Genomic DNA, 14194 nt, shown 5'->3' on the forward strand with positions numbered 1-14194 from the left:
GATAAAGTGGGTCAAGGAAATGCCTTTGCAGACAGCATAGCAAGGCAGACGGCTATGTCGCGAACTAGCTCCCCTATGTACGTGGTACAATCACAGGCTGAGAGATGGAGTGACGTTAGAGCAGAGATACGGGACATTCAAAAATCAGCTACAGAATCTGAACTTGCGGCTTGGGCAGCAGATGGGGTACTAGATGACGAAGGTTGTTGGAGAAGCAAAGACATGGAGAAGTGGAAATTGCCTGCGGCTTACTTACAGGCGATGGTCCAGATGACTCATGGACTGGCCCATGTCGGAGCTCTTGCAATCACTCGTCTTTTGACACGAGTTTGGGAACATCCCGAGATTGCGAATACTGCAAAGAGAGTAGTGCAGACCTGCCTGGTGTGTTTACAACCCAATCCTGGGAAGGGGACCCATACTCCGAAAGGAGGGTTCGTTCCACCTTCTGCACCTTTTGAAGTGCTTCAAATGGATTACATCCAACTCAAGCGCTGCAATAACCTGAAGTACGTCCTAGTGGTGGTGTGTGCTTTTAGCAAATGGGTTGAGGCCTACCCCACGAAAGACAATACGGCTTTGACAACAGCTAAGGTGTTGCTTAAGGAATTCTTTCCTCGCTTTGGAGTTTGCAAGTTTTTGTGGAGCGATAATGGGCCCCATTTTGTTGGAAAGATTGTGGAATATGTACTGAAGGGGTTAGGGATTCAGCAAAAGTTCCACGCTGTATTCCACCCTCAGTCAGCAGGTTTGGTCGAGCGGTACAATGCCACGTTGAAACTTAAGCTGGCCAAAATTGTGGCGTCTACATCGTTGAAGTGGCCAGATGCGTTGCCGCTAGCACTACTATCTCTCAGATCAGTACCCCACTCACGAACCGGCCTTACGCCCTATGAGGTGGTGTTTGGCCGCCCTATGAATATCTGGGGGGTGCCCAAGCCGCGATTAATACATGATGTGCCTTGTGTTATGATGAATGATTATTTGGCACGATTAACAAATGATTTCCTCTCTATTCATCAACAGGTTCGAGAAGCGCTCCCTGATAACTCCACCGGAGAGGGCCACGATCTTCGCCCTGGGGACCATGTAATGGTCCGTTCGTTTGAAAGAGCAAGCAGTTTGGAGCCCAGGTGGAAGGGCCCCGAGCAGGTCCTCCTGGCGACCCGCACCGCAGTACGAGTGACGAACAGGAAGCGGTGGGTGCATTCGACACATTGTCGCCGTGTCTCTCCGGATCTGGTGACTCCTGCTGTGTTGACTGATTATAAGGAGATCTTGGAGAAAGAAAAGAGCCCAGCTGTGACGTCGGCCGAAGTGGAGGGAGCCTTCCCGGACCAATCTGCTACCGGAAGAGAGCGCTACGATCTGCGTCCACGATAAGAAGATTTTTGTTCCTTTTTATGACTGGTTGGTTACCGCTCCAGGTTTGTGAAACGGAAACCGGGAATTCCAAGGGGGGGGGATCAGTTCTGCCAGAGTAGCGACACCCGTCTTGGCCCGGAGAAGAAAACAACGGCTACCTCGGAGTTCAGCACTGCATTTTTCTTTTTTTTAGGTATACACGCATGTGTATCTGAGACAATCTGTGAACAATTTGTGCCACTTGAGACTTTGCACAAACTTTCTTGAACTATGGTATCAACGGCATCTCGTGATAAAAAAATATTGGGTGCCTTTTTCTTTGTTCTAACTATTGTGGTGATAGCTGTTATGGCCTGGGTAGTCGAACTTGTGGTGCCTGTACGTGAACATTTGCTGCCGACTACCCCGGCACCGTCTGAACACTTTCATTTTACATTGCCTTTCCATGAAGAGCGCCATCGCCAAACGTACTTAAATAACAGCTTCATTCAGATTCTTCACCACACGCATAATATGACCAATACCTCTAACTGCTGGGTGTGTGGAATGTTGCCTGGGCACCAGAAGAGAGGGGGCACCCCACTTATTCCACTCCCGTTTTCGCACAATGGGTCATGCAATGCCTGGTACACCCTCCTCTTTACTCTGAGATGGCCAACAAAAGGGGGGGTGCTTTTCCGTTTGAATAAAGTATGTTACCATGACAAGGATGGGTTTCCCCGGGCTGAGGGCACACGTTTCGAATGGGAAGAATACAGGCCTGATAATGTATCTGCTCCACGTGCATATAGCAATCAGCGAAATGTGAATGTATCTAGTGCTCATGTCATAAATGTCATTGCTACAAAAGCCGATTTATGCATTAGAAACAAGGGCACGATTGCCGTGGGGAAAAGCGAATGTAACATTACTCTTACGTTTGATAGCCCGAATGGCATTTCATTTGTTGCATCTCGAAACACATATTTTATCTGTGGAACGAAGGGGTACCATCAGCTTCCAGTGGGGTGGTTGGGCACGTGCTACGTATCGTTTGTGTTACCCCCTGTATTCATTGCCCCTCCAATGTACCACAATGATTACACCTTGTACCACGATTTCGTTTTGAACAGGGTTAAACGAACTGTTGCCCTGGAGGACATTGATCAAACGGACACTGCATTACAACAGTATGTGGATTTTAATCTGGGACTATTCTCCTTTGTGGGGGCTGCATTGAACAGTCGGAAAATAAGACGGCTGACACGCGTTGTTGAGGCTGTTGCGAATGACACTGCCGTTGCCCTGGGGAATATTACCGAGGAACTACAGATTTCTAGAATTATTACCCTCCAAAATCGGATGGTTTTGGACGTTGTCTTGGCTGATCGTGGGGGAGCATGTAGAATTATCGGAAGCAGCTGCTGTGTTTATGTCCCGGACAATTCTCCATCTGTGTATGATGCTATTTTCAAGCTGCATAAAATAGCTGCCGAAATACACCCGGACAATGGAACTTGGAGACTTTCTGGATGGTTCTGGTCTATGATTGCAACTTGGGGCTGGAAACTGTTGACAATTCTCTGTATATTTGTGGGAGCAATGTTCTTTATATGCCTGTGTATTCAATGTGGCCCTGCTTTATGTTCAATGTGTCTATCAGCTTGCTTACCATCAAGACGAGCTCTTGCCCATGACAAAATAATGCTACACAAAGAGGTGACACAAATTATGTTAATAGACATCGAGGACGAACATCCAGACTATGTTCATTATGAGGTAGATTCAGCTAAACGCTAAAAGGGTCGTCTGTCGTAATTGGCTCGTTCGGATTAGCGATTAGCTGAACCTACACGTTGTCCTCCTTAACTTGGCTATATACGATAAACGCCATTTTGAATGTTGCAGCGGCCATCTTAGACCATGAGCGGCCTCGTGGCCGACGTGCCTTTAGTCCTTTGTCCGTTCCCCTGACCACTCTTGTCTGCCCAGCAACAGGCTATTTTTAGCACTGGTCAAGCCACACATGCGCAGCTCCCATTGACCCGTAAACCTTCAGGAATGTGCTGCTAACTGACCAGTGGGTTTGAAACCCTCCAATGAGCTGGCAGTATTCCAAAACATGACCATATATGTCCCTAAAAATGTGTTCTAACTTGTGCCGCCTATCTTTTATTGCCCCAAACTGTATATAAACGGGGTCACACCGATGTTCGGTGTGATACCTCTTGCATTACCGAAGGGTGTTGTTTGAGTGTACCACCACCCCATGGGGTCTTAATAAACTTGTTCTTTGCCTTTTACAGTTTCCGTGCCAACAGTTCTTGTGTGTAAGTGGGTAATCTCTGGAGCGTGTAGGCCTTGGGAACCCCGAAATACTTCACCACAACCAAGAATATTTTCACTTAACTCCCTTTTCTAGTCCTCACAATTGACCTTAAAAATGGGCGTCCCAAACATGGCTACTAAACTGGCAAATGATTAACTCCTTGCTACTGGATCCATGAGGTTGTTAACTGGGAACCACGGTGTAATATTTTCCTAAACTTATGTCAGCTAGTAATGTATCCACTGTTTGTTGTGATGATGATCCAACTTTTTGGTCAGTTGGGGAACTTAGAAAAGTTCTAAATCACACTCACACATTCATGCACATACAACATACCATTACTCTTGGGTGCTTCTGCATTATAATAATGCACTTTATGACGTTTAAAGATCATTTACCATGCATGTAGTCGATAAACCAATTCCATCTCCTTTGTTTCTGTTGAGGTGTGCAAAGTAGGGATGTCTGGCATGTCACAATATGCAAAAAAATAAAAGTGTGAGGCTAATACTTTGGGCCACAGGCAGTTTTCCATAACTCAATTGTTATGCGCCAAAATGGCTCAGGTCCCTGAGGCTTTAAATAGATGGTGCCATTGCTGAGAGGCCGCAATTGCAGTGCCTAAGTGCTGTTACTTGGGGGATAGGCATATATCTCAGTGGAAGGGTGGAAAATCTTGCCACTTGGCACCCTGTTGCCTGCAGCTGGAGGTCTAATTTTTCTGTAAGACATTAGAGCCCAGATGTACTTACCATTCATGCAGTGGAGTGCAGCAAAGCAACTTTCTGCACTGTGTTGCACAAAAGGGAGAGGTCAGAAATGCACAATATATACTAAGATAAGATGCTTGTCAGCCTTTTCATAGCGCTGGTGCACTTCAGGCAGCCTAGAATGCAGGACACATGGGAAGAGGAAGTAAAAAAGAAGAAAATAAAATATTTCTCCTTGTTACGCCACTCTTGGGTAGGCGCATCATCTTGGTGCAAAGCCAGGTTTACTGCCTTTTGTAATCTAGGTTTGCATCAAAATATATAGGTGGATGTATGGGAATGCCAATGCTCCACCTAGGTAACAACTACACGAGGCACTCTATTGCAACACAGCACAATGAACTGCATTGCTTTTTCTTTTTTTTTACAAAGCCACACAAGGCTTGTGTGGTTTTGCAACTCTCAACTAGCATTTGTGTCTCGGTAGTGTAAAAATGTGAAGCAATCACGATGCAAAATGTTAGTAAATCTGGGCCCAGAATTCAATAAATCAGAGAAAGTTGAAGCTAGACCTCACCTCTTGAAAACAATTAATTCTGCTTCACAGGTAAAGTGTAAACTTACCATGACCCTAGCTTTTAAAACTGTCTCAACATGTTTCTGTCAATGTACATCATCTTAAAAGAATTCGGAATACTAAAAATGTGAAAGGATGAATACATAAGGAAGTTGCTGCCTTGGGTGGATTTTATGAGCTACATGAATACTTTAACTGTAATGTTTTGAAAGCTTTGCTAGTTTTATCCTATAAGAATCTTAAAAAAGATCATCACCCTTGCAGCTTTATGTAAACAGTAATTTTTTCTGCCAAATAATTTTCTCGCAGAACCTTTTATTGTAGTTTAATTCACCCTTTAAAGGTGTTTACACAAAACCTACTTTTTCAGGATATTTGCCCTTCAAGATTTAACTGGAATTCAAGCAAAGGGCTCCAATGCCCAATCCACACCTTCCACTTTCAATAAAATAAGATCTGTAATGAATTCCTTAATTGGAAGTGACTGTATCAGGGGGAAAGGGAGGTAGAGAGAAATGGAATAATCCATAAGCATATCTACCTGCCCATTTTCGGAGCACGTTTGGTGGAAGGCGTGCTTGAAGGGCCCTCAGACTGCAATGTAAAGGCAGGTAACCCCTGTAATCCCTGTAATCCTATAGAACAAGTTGCCAATTAATCTAAATATATGGCTGTACAACAGGAAACAATCTTATGAGTAATGGCTTACCAGGGAATGGAGGCAGAGCGTTACCGCCAGATGACCACGATGTTGACCTGGAACAGAATACAAAGGTCTGCCTCCAATAGTAGGGATGCAAGGCGCCAGGATAATTTGCAGTGTTTAAAGTTGGAGCAGGAATTCCCGATTGGTAGTAAGAAAAGCTCAGAGTCCGTGGAGGAAAGGGTCAACCTCAGCTGCTCTCACAACCCAAGGGAACCAAAGGGATGCAAATCAAAAAAGTGAAGGTGACGGAAATTGTATAAACTTATGTGACCAGAGGACAGACCTCATCAGCAGCTGTTGCCACTCAAAGTAAAGTGCTGGGACTGGTGATCAACTACTCCCAGCTCTTATTGACCCAGAAGTGTCTGGAACCTTTTGGAGCCTTCCTGAATGTTCTGCCTCTTATTGAATGTTCTGGCTATTTCTACAGAGCCCTGGAAGTGCTGCTCTGTGCTACCTTGTTACCTTACCCTGCTTCACCTGCACATCCATCACTGGGCCATCTGCCACAATCTTCAAGGCCAGCCCATAACAAGTTTGTATTGTGGAGTCTGAGAAATGAGACAGCATCCCTGTGACACTGGTCGCGAACCCCAGAGAACAAGAACACCAGGATTTAATTTGTTTTAAACTTGAAACACACAAAGTGTTTGACATTTTGAAAGAGAACTTCATAAAGTTTGGAGAGGAAATTATTTGTAAATATTTTTTGATGGCAGCAAAACTTATCGATTTTGACCTTTCGATGATTGTCATAGATCATTAAAATATGCTTAAAGCGAGCAATTGCAGCAGAGAATACAAATTTAAAGCAACATAGCTGTCAGGTGAATTCTGTGTCCTATATGAAAGATGGAAAACGAGACTGCCCTGTGAACAGGTATTTCTGTTGTCCATGAAACCATCACATTACAGGTATTGCTATGAGATCACTGATTTGTCAAGGAACTCTTTTAAGAATTTGCCTCTCAAGGTGGCGCAATGACAGCCTTTCAAGGCATACTCTAAAAGTTTGGTTCTAAGGGTGAACATTCAGATACAGTAAGCACTTTAACAGTGGACGCAAATTTGATTAGCCCAGTCTGTTCTGATTTTTGTCATAAAAGAACAAGGCTTTCATTCATTGAATATCAGTAGCTCAATAGATATGTGTTTGGAATGCAAGTAAACTGATGAAAACAAAAAGCTAATGGTTGAATTATTCTGGGATTACAGTCAATTCTCTGGGTCACAATTCAGTCTATCGTTTTTTTTCCAATCTGCCACTCCAATAGAAAGGAGCAATGTGCAAGTTAGCCATCATCCAACTCCAGTTGGAAATGTCTTGCCTGAACCACACAGATACATCTCCCCTCAAAGGTGACACAAGCAAACCCAGCATGCGTTTGCCCTTGTTAGGTCTCATCAGTGAGGTGTAGCTTGTGACCTATAGGACAGTGAGTGTCAAAACTGAAAGATGTGCATACCCATCACACTGAGGGTATTACACTGAGAAAACAAATATATAATGAGTGGAATGCTTGAATTAATGTCAACTACTCTGGGCATATCCCAGTCCATTATGTTTTACTCACTGTGTTACTCCATAAAGGCAGCTACAGTGTGCAAATCAGTTTTGGTTTAGCTCCAATAGGTAAAGTTCATCCCAAACCTCTAGTATACATGTCCACTAAACAGGGAGACAAGTAACCTCAACCATTTTAGCCTTGTTGTGTCTCATCAGGAAAGAGCAAATTATGTTCAATGGCACAGGGAGCTAAGAGACTCACATCTGGGTAAAGGTCCCAGACTCATTTTTCATGCTGTATGTCTGCGGTTGCTGACTGGATGGACTGTAATTGCCTACATTCAAACTGTTAGAAAACCAAGCTTTTCCTATTTGGTAGAGAAACCTGTCTCTGGGCCTGGAAGCCCTTCTACCTTGGCCTTTTACCTCAACCATTTGAAGCTCACAGAATCCTAGGCATCATTGTTGATGATCAACTGTCTATGGAGAGCCAGGTCACTGTGGTGTCTCCTTGTTACTTTAACACTCTCAAAATGCTCAGAAAATTGTTTTAATGGTTGCCCATGAATGCACAGAAAATGATGAACCAAGCACTCATTACCAGTAGAGTGGACTATGGAATTATCCTCTTTGTTGGCATTTTGGCATGCCTTATCAACAGACTCCAAGTGCTCCAGATCAGAACCACTGAGCTTGTTCTTAATCTGCCTGCTCGTACCACCATCACTGACCTCTTATGTAATCTTCGTTGGCTGCATGTCCATAAGCATTCCTGCTACAAGCGTCTAATCGAAACCTACAAATCACTTCGCAATCTTAGTCCTTCTTACCTTAGCAGTCACTCACACATTTATTTTCCTTCCAAACAACTTTGCGTTGCATCTCATCTGCTCGCTTGCCAGCCTCACATCTTGTTTGCTAGGGCAGGAGGTAGCTGCTTTCCATCTAGTCCCCATTACTTGGAATGCATTTCCCCTCTCTATTCGTTCCTCTGGAAATCTCTCTCAGAATTTAAGAACAAACTTAAAATCTGTCTATGCTAACAAGCTAAGTTTTGAACCACCAGGCAATAATTTTCTGTTTCACGCCAGAATAACCATACAGGAGCGATGCGTGTGTTTCAAATACAAACAAGCTTGAGTCTCATGGTAGAATGAGCCAGAAATCCCATATCTGGGGATACTCATCAAACTTTGAAAGTCATACTGAGAAAAGCAAAGAAGTGATGGAAGGAAGCCTAAATTTATATCACCCACTGGTAATTACTCTCCACCCTGTACATCTTTTTTGCTCACTGTGCTGATTCAGAGCTGGTGCAACTAAATGCAAAACAGCTTGTGCCCTACTCCAATCGAAACTGTCCTGAGAGGTCCACCAGACAATGTCCTACCTGAACATGAATCCAAGCAACCCCAGATCATTTTCAACATGTGGGGCCTCACTGTTGAGTTGCATCTTGAGTCCTATAGCACAGTGAGCTGATTGACATGTCTAGACATGCTCAACGGACCTAGAACATCACAATAAGTACTCAAAAATTAATGCTTGAATTAATATTAGCTACTGATAATTGCTTTGGACCACATTCTGGTCCATCTTGTTTTTTTTCCTCACTGGTCTATCACAGACAATGAGCCACTCCATGTTTCAAGAGGAACAGTCCATTCTGAAATGTCAGACCATATCCCTTCTAAATGGAATTACAAGCACCCCTACATTAATGTTATCCTTGTTAAAGTTCCCCAATGAGATGCGTCTGTAGCCCTGTGTCACTCAGGGCATTGTAGTGATAAAAACAAAAAAGTGTTGGGTAAAGTTTTGACTCATACTTACCCAATGAAAATCACTCATGACCATATTCCAGTTCGTATTTTTTTATCCCTGTGCTACTCCATGCAAGTAGAACCATATGTAAATCGATGTTTGTCCTACTTAAAAATAAGTCCATCCGGAGACAACTGCCACATACCCTATAGAAAAGAATAGAGACAGACACAGACTGGTTTAGGCCATATTGGGTCTAATTCATGAAGTGCAACTTGAATCCAATGGCACAGTGATTTATAGGACCCATATCCAGGCTGTCTCCTTGCAATTGGGGGTCACACTGAGAAAAGCAAAAAAGTGAATTTGTCTCAACAACTGGTAATTTCTCTGTGCTGAATTCCAGTTCATCTTTTTTTGTTTACTATGCCACTCTATGCAGGGACCAACCATATCCAGATCAGCCATGGGCCTTCTACAACATGTCACAATTTAGTCTCAGCGCTAACTTTGGAGTTGCAGACTCAATCCGTATGTAAGCTCCGATACGATTTAACGATCGCATCTTTATTTTGAAGCCAGTGTACTCTACTCACGTGACCATGGCTTCGCAACGCGATTGGTTGCAACCACGATCATGTGACACACTTTCAATCCTATGAGAACGATTGTAGTTGGTTAGTTGCAACTTGCTGAAGTCCATGGAAGCGCGATCGCGAGTGTAAGCTTGTAAGTTTTTACACTTTTGTCTCGCAATGCTTGTGTTTTTGATTTTGGGGCAGTAGCCAGCGCTATGATTTTCTCACAGTATTAAGGTGGAGCATTCTTATGCTCAGCAATTCAGATTTAAGTCAGGCGTAATGTACCCTTGATCTGGTGCATTTGGGTTCTTGTTTGATCACGACTTTTCCGTTTTTCTTGCGTTTTTCTTTCTCATTTAGCGAGATTAAGAGCGATGTGACACTGTACAATTTTGGACTGTTGGTCATTTTGTTGGGTGACTAATTTGGTCCTGTTTGATTTCCTTTCTATAGACCCCTGACGAAGGGTCATGGCTGTTGTTTGACCCGAAATGCATTGGGTATTTTGAAAACATGGATTAATGTAATGATTGATAGCACAACATAAGAATTCAATTATGTTGGCAAGAGCAATAAACACCACGTTCAACAAATGGATTTGAAATGTTCGAAATGGAATAAACTTGAATAATCTCAAATGAGAAAACTTAGTTTTTGTTATTATTGGAGAGCCCAGTCCAGAGGCTAGCGTCCCTAACCTCAATACTTGCTTGGTTCCCCTGTATAGTGTACCATAGGTATCCAGGGCATAGATGTACCCTAGGTCTACCAGGGGTTGCAGCATGTATTGTGCCACCCCTGGTTTGCCATCCAAACTGACACCACAGGTCCGTTCACAAAGCCAGGGTAAGATGGTGTAATCACCCCTTACTTAGATAAATACCTATATCTACCTTATATATAGACACATATGCACCTATAAGCCACTCCTATGGTAGGCCTCGACAATCCTGGGGGCAGAGCGCTTGGTTTTATGTGAGAGGGTGCCCTAGCAAGAGCTGAGCTCCTCTGCAGCTTTCGGAACCATCTCCTTATAGCTGTTCTATGATATAGCCATACCATATACTCTTAAGTGCATTATAATCCTCGCGGTTAATGCTAAATTTGGTTTGGCTTTATCAAAACATGTCGTGTAAGGTGTCAAACACTTTGGAATACTACCCCCCCGCCAATTCTGGTGGCGGGGGTAGCATTCCACCCTTCTAGAGGGAAAATACATATACGTTATTGCTTTACCCGGTTAAAGTTAAACAGAGCCTCAGCATCACAAAATGGATGCTGCTGCCACAGACATGAGTCTGACCTCCTGTTGCTGGGGGAAACTCCAGCAAGGGTGGCCTGGACAATAGGTTTCCTGTCCAGGGAGTTGCCAGCACCTTCCCAGACAGGGGTTTTGTGTATTAGGGCAGGGAGGGCTGCATTCAGTGAATGCATCTAGACACTGCCTGGGGCACACAAGGTGCTCCATGCATAGCCCGGTTCAAACCAGTTGCTGGGGCACTCAAGCGCCAGCTCTGGCGCGAAACTGGACAAAGGGAAAGGGGTGTAACCACCCCCTTCTCAGGTCCACCCATAGCAGGGACCTAGGCAGGTAATCCAGTCCCCATCCTTAGTATAAGTATAGGAGCTGTGTCCCCAGGACTTTAGATTATCCTGGAACGAAACTTTGATACAGAACTCTTGGACCTTCAACATTCTATTCTGACTAGAAGACGGAAGACATCTCCCATGTGGTGAAGGAGTGACCACCCTGTTTTAACAGGCACCAACAGCAACTTTGCTGGTCTGCAGTTTCAAGGCTCCCGCTGGAACCCGAAGACTCTGTGACTCAAAAACTGGACTTCCAGACTTCTCTGACCCGGACCGATATCCACAGCAAAGCTGAGACCTGTGGTGGACACGAGAGACGTGGAACCGGACATCTTGAACATTCTGCATTTTGCTACCTGCACTCCTTTCCTGAAGCCTCAGTAAGTTGTGCATTGGAGTACAAGACCCTGCCCCGAGCATCATTTGACCTGAAGCCCAGGCCCCCACACTCTGTGAGTGTCCCGTGGGCCCGCCTTTATATTTGTGCTTGATGCATCTTTCTGGCTCCTTGCCTGTTCGCTAGTGAGCCCCCTGAAGTCGACATCTTGAATCTGACTTGCAATCCTGGTTGATCCAGGCTCGCCCCAGCTTCCCTACAAAAGAGAAGCACCACAGACCTTACTGGTCTGCAACAGCGCCAATCTCAACATCCTGCATGGGTTGCGGTTGCCAAGGCTTCTTGAGTCCAACCCGGATACCAACACTGCAGTCACCTAGATCCATTGTGGGACAGTTCGAATCCAGCTCCTGGTCATCGTCGATGCCTCCTGGACCTCGCGGCTGAAGAGACAATCTCACCTTCTTCACCTTCAAGCACGCAACATCGCCTGGTTCCTTCCTGTTCACTGGCTAGTGACCCAAACTCTGTCCCCTCTGCTTTCGGGTTCTTCACATCTCCGATCCACCCTTGGATCTACCCAGACACTTTTCTTCTGGTCGCCTGCAGCACTTCTTTGCAGCTCTCTTTAGAAAACAAAGACGAAACCCGACATCAAAAGACACCTATGCACCCGGCTTCCGTGAGTGAGGTAACACGAGTACTCTAGTAGTCTCAAGAGCATTGGCCCCCCTAGTGTCTAAGTCTAAAAGGGTTCCATCCTAGTCCATCCGGAAGTGTCCTTAACTTGTAACTTTGTAATTTTTGCGAACTCCATAGAAAGTCAATGGGAGCCTGCGCCTGTGTTTAGACACTGAACGCGACTCCCGTGTGTCTCCTACTTCTTAACCTTTGGTTGCTTAGTGTAGCTCCAGCGATTCTACAGGCCCTAGGCTTGCTTTCTAACTCTCACAAGGTACTTATACCACTTTCTTAGTATATGGTTAGTAAGGCCCCTAGGGCATAACGGATACTGTGCAACTTATTTACGTATAAACTGTGTGACTTGTATTGTATTTTTACCTCTGACCTCATAAAGAGTGCAGAGGGGTTGTGTTTAGATTAAATACATATATATTTGATATATACCTTGTGTGGTGTCCTTTCATTTGGTATTCAAGGGAATATATATGGTAAAATAACTTGCTTAACTCGCCTACTGAAGTCTTAGCCTGAAGACTGCTGGTTCATGCTACCACCAGGATAGCTTTCTATAAGGTTGACTTTACAACCACCATCAATAAGGGTTGATTAGCCTGGTACAGGGTGGCCACTAAGACTAGTGGACATCATATGCCAGGCTAACTTCTCACATTGGTGTGCATTGGTTGGGATAAGAGCTTGCAATTTGTTTTACCAAATAATGTTGTAATATCATCTGAAAGATCATATCAAGGTACCTGTAGGTACATATAAATCAAGTCTTAGATATACAAGTTCTACCGAACTTAGTAGTTGTAGGTGGTAAGTGCCTAGCACACCTTGGCTACAACTCCTAGAGAGGTTCTAGTAGGAAACCATTTAGTCTAGGTAGGTGCACACACCACACGTCACTAGAAAATGTCCTTGGAAGTAGGTCCTAGTGGACCTCTTCAAGAAGAAACCCAGAGGGTGCCTCCTAAGTATGACTTAATTCACTTTTCATGAACTGAGAAGCCTGTGTGCAGTCAAAAAATTGAGACAAGGACAGAGTCCAACCTTCAACCACCTGGTAGATATCTTAGTGGCTCATGATGTAGAGAATGCATCAGACCCAGGTAACCAAGGGGGTAGCCAGGGGGGGCATCTCTCAACAGAGGGAAATACCACTGGCGATGATCCATTGGTCTCTGATGAGGATGATGACCAGGATACAGCTGATGAATCTCCCCTGGGCAACATAGGACTGTCTGGAGGTGGAGAGGGCCATGGTAGGCCCCCCTCTAACCTTCCAGAGAGGCCTAACAATGGAACCAGAAGGCCCAGATCACTATCCAGTGGTTCTGATCATTCTGATTCCTCAGTATGGTCCAGTGCCTCTGCTGTGAGGAGGATGACTTCCCCTCAGAAGAGAGAGCACAAAGCTAGGATGAAGGATGTCAATCTTAGGATCAAGAGGCAAGAAGTTGCCCTTGCAAAAGAGACCCTAGCTCTTGAAATAGAGAAAAAGTTGTGTGGGCAAGAGCCCACTGGTGGCAGCATAGTACCTAGAGATAGGGAAAGGTCTTATGACCATAAAAACCGGAACATAATTTTCCCTCCCTACAAGTGTGGGGATGATATCCACAAGTGGATAACTGCTTTTCAAAGTACAGCAGGTATCCCAGAGTCAGTGGGCAGCAATTTTGTGGCTCTCCTTTGCAGACAAAGGTAGAGATAAGCTCCTGACAGTTAGTGAACAGGATGCTGACAACTGGAATGTCCTGAAGAGTGCTCTGATAGATGGGTTTGGCTTAACCACTGCAGTACAGGTTGCTGTTCAGAAATACCCAGAAGACACAGACTGAGGACTGGACTGACTTTGTAGATTGTGCAACTAAGGCTCTGGAAGGCTGGTTACTGGGCAATAAGGTTAATGACTATACAGGATTGTATAATTTGATCATGAGAGAACAAATTATTAACAACTGTCAGAACCAGTTATTTCATCAGCACCTGGTTGACTCTGATATGACCTCTCCCCAAGAATTGGGAAAGAAGAAAGACAAATGGGTCAGAACCTGGGTGAAGC

General features: G+C 44.5%; 1 protein-coding gene across 2 annotated transcripts in view; it reads right to left on the reverse strand.

The window, feature by feature from the left end:
- Positions 1-14194, reverse strand: part of POU2AF1 (POU class 2 homeobox associating factor 1) — a 221103-nt gene that overhangs the window by 100266 nt on the left and 106643 nt on the right. The gene's annotated exons all lie outside the window — the stretch shown is intronic.

This window comes from Lissotriton vulgaris, chromosome 2_1 (genome assembly GCF_964263255.1).
Source record: "Lissotriton vulgaris chromosome 2_1, aLisVul1.2, whole genome shotgun sequence".
Lineage (NCBI taxonomy): Eukaryota > Metazoa > Chordata > Amphibia > Caudata > Salamandridae > Lissotriton > Lissotriton vulgaris.